At 39.9% G+C, this 15080-nt stretch overlaps 1 protein-coding gene across 2 annotated transcripts in view; it reads left to right on the top strand.

Annotated features, from left to right (window-relative positions):
- The first annotated feature begins 588 nt into the window (after positions 1-588).
- The window catches only part of WDFY3 (WD repeat and FYVE domain containing 3), a 270532-nt gene continuing 256040 nt past the window's right edge, over positions 589-15080 (top strand). For both annotated transcript variants that reach the window (XM_082463207.1, XM_082463215.1), the window contains exon 1: positions 589-793. The gene's annotated coding sequence lies outside the window, so the exon portion shown is untranslated. The remainder of the gene's footprint in view (positions 794-15080) is intronic.

Here is a 15080-nt window from a genome sequence, read left to right as displayed (position 1 = left end):
GCAGCTGAGAGCAGGACGGGGGAAAGGAAGGAAGCTGGGGTGTGTGCCTCTTGGAAGGGAAGGGAGAGAGGGACAAGAGTGAAAAGGGGGGCCAAACTCAGGCTAAGAGAATCGGAGCCCGCTGCCTGCAAGAGGGGGCGAAGCCAGCTAGTAAGAGAAGGGTAAAAGCGGGAAGCAGAGGGAAGGGAAGGAAGTAAGGAAAGAGGAAGGAAAAGCAAGAGGGTTAAGAGGAAGAGCGGCTGCAATTTCTGCGGCCGGCTCAGTAGGAGGAGCAGGAAGGGAAAGAGGAGGATCCAGAGTCAGTCAGTCAGGCAGCCAGCGGGAGGTGGAGAAAGCAGGAGGAGGAGGAGGGGGAGGATTAAAGATGGCCACCAACAGCTGCGGGAGACGGCAACAGCCCCTCACTTTCCGGGATGGTCCCTGCGGGGCGGCCCGGCCTTGATGGAGAAGAGAAGCCCGAGAAGCGCCGAGGCTGAGGCGGCGGCGGCGGCGGGGACCCAGCGAGGAGGAGGACGCGGGGGAGCAGGGAGCGGGGCAGGAGAAGGGAGAGGCGGCGGCGTCGCTACCCCGGCCGCCTAGCGCCGCTGCACGCCTCGGCCGACCGGCTCCCGCACCCCCCGGCTGCAGCATCGATCCCGGCCCGAAGCCCCGTCCCCCTCAGCGGGGCTCCCGGGCCCCACCGTGGACGCCGCGCCCGCCGCCCCCTCCCCGTCGCCAGCGCGCCCCCGGCGCGGAGCCCGGCCCGCCGCGGTCCCGCTCCGGGTCAGGCCAGCCCGCGCCCACCCTCCCTCCGGTGAGTGCCCCCTGTCCGCCACCTCCCACCCCCAGCCCTGCGCCCGGCGCGCCGCGGCCGCTTTGTTCGTAAGGGGCGGAGGCGCTGCCCACTCGCGGCCCTGCGCCCGCTGCCCCTGGGGACAGGCCGCGGCCCAGCTGCCGTCCTCCCCCGGGACCGCGCTGCTCCAGAGCCACCGCCGCCGCCTCCAGGGCTGACGGCCTGGCCTGTGCCCTCCACCGCGGCCTGGAGAGGGCGCCGTAGCGGACGGGTCGGGGTCGGGGTCGGGGTCAAGGGCTGCGGTCGGTGGGGAGCGATGCTGGGGTGGTTCGGGGGATGGGGGAGGAGGGGGCTGGACGTTACCTCCTGTAAGCAGTGGGGGCGTAACCTGGCGATACAGGAATCGGGGTCCGGTCCGGGTCCCTCAGCCAGACCCCGCGGGGTCTTGGCTTCCGGAACCCCCCGCCCCCGGGCGCCGTCGAGCGAGGCCTCCATCCCTCGGGCGCTGTCTCCGCCGACTGCGGGCCTCTCCTGGCTTATTCCCGAGCCCTGCTCTCCCCCCCCTCCCCCCCACGCCCTGTGCTGGAAACCTTCGTTTGTGGAAGCAACCAGAGATGCTCTCGCGGCGTGTGTTTGCCCTTTTATTCTCTTGTACGGGGGATGTGGTGGCATCGCGAACGTTCACGGTTACCGTGGGATTTAAACAGCAGATGTGACCTTTCCGACCAAAAGCCATTCGGCGGACCTGGCCAGTGTGTGATCCTCAGGTGCAGCGTTTCATTGATTTTTACCATTGAATTCCGAGATCTACGGTATTAGGTTTTCCTTTCACTGAAATAATCAGATAAAACCGATTGAAAGGATGTTTACTATGTATGTGAACCCTTGCCTCGACTTCCAGTGCCTTAAAAATCATTGTTTCCTGTGGGAAAATGGTGCTACTGCATGCGAAAAACTATTTTTTGTTCAGTGATGGGCATGAGTTGGTTAGTGCCAAGTGGTTATTGTAGTATGAAAACGAAACAATTAAAGGAAAACAAAACCTTTTGCTTTGAGATAGCAGCATATTTCCAGGTTGGAATTATTTGATAGCAGGTTTGGAACAGTTTCCACCAGCAGACGGGGTAACAAATAAACAACATAAAACAGAAGCAAAAATATGTTTGATTAAAAAAATAAATAGATGTGCTAGTAGTGCGTACATCTAGGAAAATATAAATCTCGCTTGAAAAGAAAAATAAAACTTTAACATGGGACGCTAAGCATAGGAATCAGGTTTTTTTGATATTTAAAATTATATATCTCATTAGACTGACTTGGGAACCCTTCCTATGATATTTGAGCATCAGTGGTGCATGTTACACTATGAACCATTCATTCTCTGGCTGGTAGAAATACAGGTTTCGACTCCTAGTGTCTTTTTCTGAGTTGAAATTGATTCATGTAAAAAATGTTATGCTTCTAATTTAAAATTTCTGCAGAAAGGAGATATGAATTAGAAACATGATGTTCTGGTCTTACTTGCAAAAGAAAAGTTTTTTTAAAAAAAGTAGATGACAGTGTGCTGTTTCAATATTAGTTGGAGTCTCTACTTTGACGATTCTTAAAATCCACTGCTCAACTTGGTAATTTTAAGAGTTTACATCAGACATTTTTAATTTCATGCATGAGCTTCAGAGGGTCCTTGAATCCTTGGGAATCATATGAATGTAGCATATATTTGCATTTTTTTCTGGGTAAAGGGTCCATGGAGTCAACACATTCTCAAAAAGATCTGGCTACGCAAAGAATTATGAACCACTGGATATATAATTAAAGAATAAATCTCCTATATTAGGAAAATTAAAATTCTTAGGATTAGATTTGATAATTTATATCTTTCACTTCCAATTATGCATAAGAAATGTTTGTTATTGATAGTTTAGCACATAGAAGTCATATTTCATGCATTCTTATTGAAACCTCAGGAAAATGTTAATCCCATTTTACAGATGGGGAAATAGATATCGAGAGAAGCTTGTTCAAAGTCACAGCCACTGGCGGGCCAACATTTGAGCCCAGACTGTGTAAAGCCAGAGCCAGCACTCCTAACAACAAGGCTACAGTTGGCTCTAAGTCAATGACAGCATTTGCTTGATGTTAATATTAGTAATTGATGTTTTGTTACAGTTGAAAAGTGGATCTGACATTGTCATAACACAAAATATCATGGGATTTTTGAGCCACTGACTCTGAGTAGGAAGAGACCTTAGTAATACTAACCTCTCGTAATGATACTAGTCTGGAATGACAAAGTAGGGCCATTTCTACATTATTCTTGGCAGGATTATCCCAACCCTGTTTTTTTTACTTCCTGTGATTACAAGTTCACTTTTTTTTTTTTTTTTTTTACATTTTTAATCTTTTTCTATTTATGTGAGTTGTCTATTTCCACTGAGTTCCAGTTCCCTCTTTGTATGTGTGATGCATTTGTCATCCATAAAAGAATTAAGAGATAAATGACTTCTACTCTATAATTTTTTTGTCGTCAGGTTTATTGGGTGTAATTTACATGTGGTAAAAGTTTTGGCAGATGTATACAATTGGCTGATCACCACCACAATCAACATATGAAACATTTCTATCACTCCAAAAAGTTCTCTCATGCCCCTCTGTGGCGAATCCGTTCCCTCTACCTCCAGGCCTTGGCAACTGTTAATCAAATTAATGTCCCTGTTGTCTTTCTAGACTATCACATAAATGAAATCGTACAGTATGTATTCTTTGGTGTCTTCTTTCATTTATCGTAATCCTTTTTTTTTTCAACATCTTTATTGGAGTATAATTGCTCTACAATGGTGTGTTAGCTTCTGCTGTATAACAAAGTGAATCAGCCGTAGGTATACACATATCCCCATATCCCGTCCCTCATGCGTCTCCCTCTCACCCTCCCTATCCCACCCCTCTAGGTGATCACAAAGCACCGAGCCGATATCCCTGTGCGATGCAGCTGCTTCCCACCAGCCATCCATTCTACATGTGGTAGTGTATATACGTCCATGCCACTCTCTCACCTCCTCCCCGTCCACCCCTCCCCCTCCCCGTGTCCTCACGTCCACTCTCCACGTCTGTGTCTTTATTCCTGTCCGCCCCCTAGGTTCTTCAGAACCATTTTTTCTTTTAGATTCCATATATTTATCATAATACTTTTGATCTTCATTACGTTGTTGCATGTATCAGTAGTTTGTTAAATGGTATGCTGATAAACATTGTAACGGCCTGCTCTCCAAAAAAAAAAAAAAAATCCCTGATTGGTAGCATCTGCTAATTATTGCAGTGTATATACTCTCATCGCGGCCCGTGTTAAGCTACCTAAATCAGCTTGCAAAACTCCTGAAAATTAACAGTGGGCTTTCGTAAGCCGTACCAGTCAGCCCTAGCACGCCACTAAATTTGTTCCTTTGTATTGTTGAGTAGCATTCCATTATATTGAGGTACAACGATTTGTTCATCCGTTTATGAGTTGGACATTTGAGTTGTTCTCCGTTTTGGACAATTATAAATAAAGCTGCTGCTGTAAACAATTATGTACAGGTCTGTGTGTACGACAGATGTTTTCAGTTTTCTTGAGTTGTACCTAAGAGTGGGATTACTGGGTCCTATGAAAAGTGTATATTTATCAATATTGGTAACTATTTGAACTGCCAAACTGTTTTCCAAAATGACTACTGTTTTGCATTCTTATCTGAAGCAATGTAAGAAAATTTCAGTTGCTCTGCACCCTTGTTGGCACTTAGTATTGTCAGTTATTAGAATTTTAGCTGTTTGTTATATCTAGTGGTCTCCTTTAATGTTTTTGACTTCTTAATTCTTACTTTCAGTAGTATTTGAACCAGCGTAGGAAGTTTATGACGGGCATTGCTAAATAATTTTTTTTTTTTGGCTTGGTCATCGGTCATGATCTCAATATGAAGGCAGTAGCACTTAAAGGATGTTTCTTTGAGTTTCTTATTGTACAGTTGGCTTTCATTTATTAAAATTGCTTTTATAAAAGAAAGCATCATTAGAGAATTCTGATACTTAGCTCTTAACATTTTTTAATGTGGTTTTAGAAAAAGCTAGGTAAAGTTTTGTTTCTTTAAGAAAAATTTAGAATTAAAAAATTCTCAAATGATGAAGCATTTCTTCGATTTTTAGTTGGACTTAGAGGGAAAACAATAGACTGAAATAATTCAGTCAAGTAGTCTTTGAAGTCATCCCAGATCTTGTAAGGATCATTAATCCATGAATAATTGCAGCATTACTTTTCAATATTTAGAAAGCCAATTTTCAGTTAATATTACAATGTGTGTTCCCCTCTGTTAAGGTGACTTTTGAGCAGAGGTTTGACACATTTAAGGGAGTGAGAGAGTTTTAGATCTGGGAGAAAAGCAGGTGCTGAGGCCCTGAAGCAGGAGGGTGTTGAAATGTTTAGAGAACAGTAGGGGGTTGGCTGGAGGGAGGTGAGAGCTGAGGTCAGGGTAGTGGAGGCCCACGGACCCTGTAGGCAGTGTAAGGACTTATGATCTCAGTTTAAGCCTAGAGCGTGTCCTCTGCATGGACAGAGAAGTGTTCTGTTTCCTGCTTGAAGTTTCTGAAGTGTGCCACCCTCTCCTGCCTGGAAGCTGGTCCTTTTACCAGGAGTAGTGCTTGGTTGTCCCTCCCCTGTGTGTTCCCTTAGCACATTTTGTCATACCTCTACTTAACAGCTGCTTTATTTATCTGTCTCCTCCCCCTAGATGGAGGTCATAGATTTTTCTTTTAAACCTCTGAATTCCTGTTTCATTGGATGAATGCTTGTGGAATTATGGAATTGCTGAAAATGGTGTTAATCATTAAAAACTGGGTAAGAGATAACCCAAGAGTATTGCTCACGTAGACGTGGATTCTGTCTGTTTTGCTGACCGCTATACATTTAGTGCTGGGGCAATGAGCTGTGCATAATAGGTGCTCAGTAAATACTTGGTGAATGACTGAATGGACATCCATGTGCCAGCCTCTCCTCTCTCTTTCCTCTGCTTCCCTTAAACATTTACCATGGGCAAATCCCTTAACGTGTTTCCCTATGGCCTTCCTTCTTCTAACTGCATGCTCAAGAAATGCCAAATACTTAGGAAATTCACTCATTCATTCATGCTAAACAAATGTAATAATAAAGAAATGTAGATAATTTCTCTCCAAGCTAAATAGGGTTCATTGAACAATGTTTTTGTTCATTCACACTTCTGTTTTCCTTTCTTTAATGGGAATTTTTGAGGTTACTTTATAACTGGGCCCCTGAATCTTTAATAAACAAGACACTGATTATTTAATAAACAAGACACAAGGTCTAGAATATCACTTCTGTAAACAACTGAAGCAGAAGCCCTGCAGAGTGAGAAAAGTCTAGTATAGCAATAAAGTCGATATTTTGTAGTGTTTCATTTGGTTGAATAGGCAGTCGTAGCTGCTGTATTTATTCGACTGTACGGATGCAGAGCTTTGGGGTTTTGTGCTCACCACTGAGACTGTAGAAATGTCAGGCTCCAGCACAGACACCCTCAACACTGGAACATCTAGGTTATCATCTTAAGCCTAGAATTGTTAACCGTAACTGCGAATCCCTCCGTCCTTACATCTCAGGCTTCCTCATTCTGTCTGATTCCCCAGTACCTGCATGTCTTTGAACCTGCAGGAGAAGGACATTGGGAGGTGCTAAGTATTGCATCTGCAGAAGCTGTAAGACTTGAGGAAGAATATTTAAAGTAATGTTTTTTAGTGATATGAGTCATTTTCCCTCCATTTTTGTTTAGCCAAAAAATTATTGTGTACAATAGATTGTTTTGTGTGTGACAGATCATAAATATTGGATTATTGATCTTCATAGTGTTGTAATCCATTGTGACAAGTCTAGCAGTGATATGCCTTGTAGTTCTTTTGTATATGAAATACTTTGTATATCTTAGCCTGCTTAATGTAGATACTATTTGTATTTTGACCAACTACACTGTGCTTTCACTAAGTGCGGAAAGGTGGTTTTGGGTTTGGGTGTTTTTTTTTTTTTTGCTGTTTTAATGGTTATGTGTGAGTAGGGCCTTGGTTTTACTTCTCTAGTAGAACAGTCTTAGTATTAAATTTGCACATTGGTTTCCTTAAGTCAAGGAAAATTATTAACAACTTAGATTTAAGTTTCCTTCCATAAAGTTTGTTTTTAAATTTTTGTCACCTGCTTCGATTTGTGTATAGTATATTAGTATGTGGCTTGGCACAGTGTTAATGCAATTAGTTATTTTAAGTTTAATGTATCATTGTTTTGTGATCAGGTGCTGTAGTACCCGCGCAAACTTGAGACTTTGACATGTACTGTGGCAACCCTTTTTATCATTATGCCAACTCAATAACAGATACTTTTAAGTCTTAAGAGAACTGAATCCCTACTCAGTAAAGAGAAGAGACTTAGGCGGTACTTTAGTTACGCATTTTGGTGAGATTGCAAGCTTAGATGAGTAACTTTAAATCAACTAGATACATGTGAAGCCACAGTGGATTTAAAGCACTGCTGTACTGATTTTGGAGTTTAAAAGACTACTGAATGAGGATTTTAAAAAAATAAATAAATAAGCTAATTACGATTGTTTGATTCTTTTGTGTGTGGCCTAATCCCTTTAAAGTATTTGTTATTACTACTTATAAAAGATAAGTGCCTATTTATAATGGTACTTCAGAGGCCCCCCAAATTAAGAGATTTGAATTCTTGTTCTGCCTTTGCCCCTTGAAAGCTGTGTTACTTTGGGTGGGTCACCTGTCCTGTTTGCCCTCTGGTTCTTCATCTGTTGGCAGTCCTTTCTACTCCAGGTCCCTTACATAATAGTGATCATTGAGTTCTGACACTACTTCTTTTAGCTTTCCTTGTTTCTTAAGCCACTGGTACCTATGTTGTGAGAGGTGTCATGTTACAGCTTGATCTTTGACATACCTTTGATAGGTATATCTTCAACACTTGATGAATCTGCCAGGCCCAGCTTCCTCTTCCTGTATAATGTTTCTTCCTAGTTGTGTGCCTCTGTTCTCGAGCCAGTATGGACTTCAGGGAGACCAATTAATTTAATATTAGCCTAAGAAAAGTAGGAATCTGATACACAGTCATTATCTGATATTAGAAAGTCATACCAAAATTATTTTGTGTTTGCTATTTTTTCTTCAGGGGCGACAACTAGTTTATCAGCACAGAATCTTTTAGGTTTATTGCCTTGCTCTAAGTAAAGCATCCACTAAAAAAAAGCATGTAAGTAAAATTTTGCTTTATAAATTAAATAACTTAGGAGGTGATTAATTATTGTAAATATATAGGACTCAACACTTTGAAAAGAACCCCACGAGTGTCTTCTCAAAATATCCAGATTTCTTAGTACATTTTGAGTGTTTGAGTTTAGAAAAGCAGCTTACTAGTTTTAATTTCCCTAACATTTGTTCAAACTGCATTACCTTACTGATATATTTTTTAAATTTTGAAGAAATTATAAACTCACAGGAAGTAGCGAAAATAGTAGTCCCACGTACCCTTCACCTATCACTCTTGACCAGTGGTAATATCTTACATGACTATAGTACAATACTGATTTATACTTTATTACTAAAAGCACAGTGATCTTGCTAGCCTTGAAAACTGTTGACAAATACAAGAATGTTGATATTTTTGTTCTCCCCAGAGAGTGAAGAGGTTAGATTCTATTCTTTGTTTCCATGGGCCAGCAGACCAAGGGTCTGTTTCTTCCCTTAATTTTCTGTGAAAAGGGCAACAGGTAACTAGGCAAACGGCTGATTATTTTCTACCAAGTAGGTCATTCACAGCCCCGATCTAGTCAGGTAAAATTCAATCACATGGCATTCTTTTTGCTGTGCTCTTTTTTTTAATCACTACTATATTTGCTTATTGGGAACTTTCATTCTTAACAAGTAACAATATAAAGAAAGAAATATTGGACAGTTAGTCAAGGGATGGTATTTATTAAGTACCTGCTATCATTTTGTTGAATAGAGAGGAGATTTCAGAAATAGAAGGGGTGTTTTTAGTATAGTTGTATAAACTGCTGTAGAACATTACTATATATTGTATAATATATTTCAGCAAATTTTATTCTCTCTCTAAATACACATAGACATGTAATTGGCCTTCAGTAAGCACTGAGTGAATGAATGTAGAGGTAATAAGGATGTTGTCAGAAAATTATGTAAGTCTTAAGAAAATAAATGTTTACTGTCACTCCTAGGAATTCTAAGACTTCATTATCAAGTGAAAGAATGATAATATATTTTTTTTATGTTTCCTTATTCTCTTTGTCCTAGAAATCCCTCAGTAAATTCATAATCAGATCTTCTTGATTAAAGCCTGGGTTTCTCTGACTCTAAAGCCCAAGTTCTTTTCCTGTGGCACACTGCTCATTAAAACACAGTGATTTAGATGATAAATGCCACAGTTAAGTAAACAAGTATGAAATAAAAATAAACTCAGTATTTTTAGAAATATCATTGTCAATTGATTGCCTAATAATTTTATTTAATCTGATTTATTTGTTTAACGCCTAGTGACTAAATTAGACCAAATATAAGGGATTCAGTTTGCTCTGGGAACCTACTTCTTATTTCCCAAAATGATAATACACTGTAAGTGGATTCTCAAATGATGCTATAATGTAAATTAATAATTCTATACTTTTTCCTAATTATTTATTAAATGTTTTATTGTGTGCTGTCCTGAGTGCTCTGGTAGATACATGGATGTTTAAGACATGGATAGTTCTGCTCTCAGTAACTTTATAATATAATGGAGATAAGATGGATGCATAAATAATTGAACAGTATGTGATTAGTCTGTCTGAGGGGTACAGAAGTTCTATGGATACTTAGAGAGTAGAAAGATTACTTTTAGTTGAAATGCTTAGGGTAACCCTAAGATGAGGTTTGATCTGAATATCAGGTGGATTCGTAGAAATTCCTTGGTGAAAACTGTGAGATTTACTTATATCAGAATTACAGAAAATTATAAAATCAATCGATTTCACCATCAATGAATCAGATGAGGTCTCTTGGGAAAAAATTAGTCTGAATTTATTATTTAAGTAATGAGGAAAAGGAATACGGATAAAGTAAAACATTTAGAAGAAAACATATTTTTAACATGAAAACCTTAGTTTTGCTCCTGAAGCATTTTACAACTAGGTCACCATGAAAATTGTACTAAATATGACTTCCCTAGCATGTATTCTTTTTAAAGATAACTTGATCTGTTGGACTGATGACAGACGTGCTTTATGTATATCATTTCATTTGCTAAGTCCAGAAATAAATTAGATGAGTTACCTCTTTGGTCAAGATGAAAACTGATTTGTTGCTGTTTTATTATTTCTGAAGTCTGACCAGTGTTTAAAGTATTTTTATTATCTCGGAGTGAAGTAGGATTGAAAAAATTATCTTGACATTGTGAACTTCAAAATTGCTAAGAGGTAGCTATTGGTGGCGGGCTTAAAGCAAAGGCTGGAGAAGGAAGGGAAAGGACTGTGGGTGAGTGGAAACACCATGGGGGGGAACAAGGAGAGAGAGAGAAAATAAAGAGTTCCCTGTAAAAGGGACTTGTTCTGCCCAGGGTCATTCAGTCTAGCAGATGCTGACCTGTATCTAGTCAAACCTGGAGCATTTCCGAAAGCTCGTTTCTTCGTCAAACTTATAAAAGAGCAGAAAATGTTGAGTTTGCTTCAGTTATACAATAAATATTAATGAAAAATGGTGTCATAACATGCATTTGTGTTCTCTGCCTCCTCTTCCACAGAGACCTAGATTTAAATCTGAGTCACCAGAGTAAATAAGTTCAGTGATTCCCAGCTTGAGTTAGGTTACATAACCACCACATGCGTTGGCATAGGTGTTTATACCTTAAGGAGGGTATGGGGAATCCTGACACGACATGGCAGCTGCTGAAAAGGCATTAAGACCACTGTAGCACCAACATGCACTTGTGTAGTTCGGAGAGGGCAGGGGGAAAATGTGCTGAATAGCCTTTCTGAGATGATAATACTAGTGATCTCTATTCATAGCTAGGGGTATTGTGTCTTTCTTAGAAAGCTTATTCTTTTTTCTCTTTATGGGTTTTCATGAACTCTGATTTTTCTCAGCCTAATGCATTCATCAGAAATGAGCCATTTTTTGACTGTTGTTTGCCAGCATTAAGAGATCTTTAAAAGGTCCCCATATTCTAGCCTTTCTTCTTGCTACTCTGCTTGTTGACACCCACTTTAGTGCAGAATTTAATAGTTGCTTTGCATATCCTAATGTCATCCAACAAAGCATCATTCCAGTCCAGTGAAGTTCTGCTCAGCGAGTGCTATTTTAATGGAAGAAGACTGGTTGCATTCCAGGACCTAATTGTTACTTTGGTCGTGTTATTTAACATTAAGCAAGCATACATTATAGATAGTAATCACACCTGGGTGTGCTTTCTTGTGTTTTGTTAAAGTTTAGAAATGCTCTTACATGATTAACATAGTGGTGACACTGATTTGTATTAAAAAATTTTTTATCTCATTTTTCTAAGTAGCAGAGGTAAGTACTATGCACAGGTTTTGAGTTAAGACTTTTGCATTTTGTCATCTATTATCATTAAGAGATCAATAAGAAAGTCCTGTTTTTATTTAAAAAAAAGTTTAAAGATGGCAGAGTGACTAGTAAAGAATGCTATAGCTTATTGGAGTTACAGTTAAAACTAAATTTCGTTATTATTTTCCTCTTGGGACTTCAAATCACTAGAAAATGTCTATGAACAGCAATTTAGAAGATAAATTGGCCAGATGACTGAAATAGAGAAGTCCTACCAATGTAAACAAGTAGTAAGGTGAATTTTTAAAAGATAAATATTAAACATAGTGTTTGAGGAAAATGTTATAGTAATATTAAGTTAGAATAGAGGGAAATAATTACCTGGTGAAAAGTTAAAAGCAAATGAAATTAATCCATCATGTGAGCTGCATTTTGTCTTGTGTTTATCGACTAGTAGGGAGTGTTTTGGGGGAAATGGGACTTAAGACTCATATTATACTTGGTTTTCTTCGAGTAAGGTCCTGCCTGGCAGTTGTCATTCCACAGTGGCTTTATTACACTGTAAGATGAGTACATTTGACACTGTTTTACTAGCCATCTGAATCCTTGATTTTTTTTTTTTGTTTGATTTTTTTCATTCAACAAGAGAATATTAACTGTCTACTTTGGGTTCTGAAAATAGTAGGATGATAAGATACTATTTCTCCATTCAAAGAGCTAGTAAACTAGTTTAGTTTATGAACAGATAATTATTAAATAATGTGGTAACGACATCTGCTTTGAGGTTTTATTGGCTTTCCTTTCTAGCCACAGTATTTGGAGTTCCTTATTATCCATTGTACTTGTTCTTACTGCAGCCCTCTTGCCTTGTAAGGGGCCTGAGGTAAATACACACACCTTTTTCCTTGAATCTTGGGCTATTTTGCAGTTATTTGTTAGGTCCATGATGATCCCATTTGTAACTTGATCTTTAGTTAGGAATCAAGGTAGAGAAAGCCAGTAGGGGAAACATCTTTAATGAGGATATACTATTAATAACAAAGCTAGACTTTGGAGAAAATGATGGGAATCCCATTTTTTGGCAATAGATGGAATTAGAAATTTAATCATGTTTCATAAAGAAGAATTTAGTATTGCTCAAAAGAGATACGAATTTATATGATTAGATGTATATACTTTATTGCTTTGATGTACCTTATTTGTTTTGTGTCAAGAAATTTCTGCTTGAACTCTTGGGAATGAAATGGTCATTTCTGTATGCTATAATAGAATATAGTTACAAAATGTAATTGTTTTTTTTCTCTAGTTTTAGAAATTATAATCTGATGATTTAAAAAAAAAATTTTGGCATGTAAATGTCCAGGATTCATATGATGTTATTTTGATATCACTGTATTACAAAGTTTCCAATTCATACCATTTAGAAAAATTTTCTCATTTATTTGTTTTGTTTCTAAATTATGTTAAGTTTGTATACTTTTACCATATCTCAAGATTTGATAGAGTTTTGTTGTATTTGTGATATGACAGAGCATGGCCAAGTTTTAGAGTAGGGCTGAGCTTACTGTTATACAGGACAGACTAGAATGAGTCCACATTTGAAAGACTGCTGCATGTTAGAGCCAATCTCAGCTAAACTACAGGCGTTTGAGAAAAAGTTCTCTTTGGTAGCCCATGTCAGGGATAGAACAGGCAGAGAACAATCTGCACAATCTATTGCTAATGGGAATTCAAGGTGAAGAAGCACATAGAATTGAGAGAAAGAGAGAGAGAAATTAATGAGTGAGTTCATAAATTTATACATATATTTATGTGATTGGCTGCCAGAGAATTCTGTCTGGGTACTGGACTCCAGATAATGGCCTGATACCAGTCCTTGGGATTGGGACTGGTAATCGAAAGTAGGCATCCCAGTACTAGGAAGACACCAGGCAGGGACCAGACTAGGAATCTCCAGAAGTGTTAGAACAGAAGCCTAGTTACAATAACTGAGGTATAAACAGGGCTAGAACAGCAGAGAGGGTAAGAGTAGAACACAGTGAGTATCAGAACAAGTTAGGATCCCTAGTAATCTAATCTGGGATGTAAGGCTGGGTGAATTAATGTTAATAGTGACTTGATCCAGAATTGAAGATTAGGGCTGAAACTGCTTAAGCATCCCTTGTCAGAAGTCTATATCTAGGATATAAGTGACCGGAGAAGCAAGGCACGTGGAGAGCACAAAGAGACTAGGCTTGAAAATTTTTTTTATATACTATTGTCTTTTAAGGACAGAATTCATTTCCATTGTTAATCAGTAATCATTCACTTTGCTTTGTTGGCACTAGTATGGGATCACGAGATGCAGAGAACTGCTGACATTTCAGAGTAATGTCTTAACACGGAACTGGTGCTAAAATGAACAGACTGAAGCTTTGGGGTAAATGTGCTTTCTTGCAAAATAGGAGGATATGAGAAAGCACGTTAGGCATGAGAGTTCTAATGTCACAATTCTGAAGGCAAAAGTACACTATGTTAGTTTAGTTTTTGAGCGGGCTAAGAGGAAGCAAGGAAAATGTACGATTGTGATAATTTGACGTTAAAATGAGAACCTTCCATACCTTTTTACTTCCTAGAAGAAGTCAGTAGCATTTTGGGGTTTCAGTCAGCTGATACTCACCAGCTTAAGGGGGACCAAAAGGCATTTTTGGAACCCATACTGGAAATTGATGAATGGAATGAGTGGGGCTTGAACAGAAGAAACCAGAGCAGCTCTTGGGAGCTCATCAGCAGGAGTTTTTATACCTTCTTTCCAGACCCCTGCCATTAATGTGACTTCACTGTAAAGATTTATTCTCTGCCTTGCCTTTTCAATTTTTATATTCCAACAAGAAATGATTAGATTAGCCCTTTTCAGCTCAGGGATCTGTCTCCTAGAGCCAGAGGACCCACGGTTATGATGTACAGTCATAACCCCAGGAGTCTGCCCTTGTGTGGTGGGGACCATCCCCATAGAAAGAGAAATGGAAAGCCGGGCAGCCCTCCTCGGGGGTGTCTAGAAGATCTCACTCATTAGTGGTTTAACTACCCCTTTTCCTTCCCTTCTCTTCTTTCCCCTCACTTCCCTCCCCACTTGTATAAATGTCGAGATAACCCTGCTATATCCCATCCATGGAGGCAACTTTTCTAGTGGGAGAAAATCTAAATGCAAGCTGAAGTGCCACATTCAGAGGCAGAGGGCTACTGATTCGGGGTGATATCATGCTGCCCCTGGTTCCACTGTGATTCTATCTTGATATTTTACAACTTAAATTTAAATCCTGTTAACTTGCCATCTTCATGATTGGGAGAAAGGAAATAGAAAATGTATTTAAAGGGAAAGATGGGGGTACTTACCAACTACCAGTGACTAGTAAGGAAATTAATGGTGGCTACAAGCCTTAATATTGTATCAGTGCACACACCCTGACCTGTTTCGCTTCAGATTTCATACCTTCTGCTAGCATCTCGGCTTATCAGGGTTCTTTTCCTCACAGCCTGACCCAGTCCTTCATTCTTTTTTTTTTTTTAATTTTTATTTATTTTATTATTTATGGCTGTGTTGGGTCTTCGTTTCTGTGCGAGGGCTTTCTCTAGTTGCGGCAAGCGGGGGCCACTCTTCACTGTGGCGCGCGGGCCTTTCACCATCGCGGCCTCTCCTGTTGCGGAGCACAGGCTCCAGACGCGCAGGCTCAGCAATTGT

Source organism: Balaenoptera physalus (assembly GCF_965194825.1).
Source record: "Balaenoptera physalus genome assembly, chromosome: 5".
NCBI classification, from domain to species: Eukaryota; Metazoa; Chordata; class Mammalia; order Artiodactyla; family Balaenopteridae; genus Balaenoptera; species Balaenoptera physalus.
This window is presented reverse-complemented; position numbering and strand designations above follow the sequence as displayed.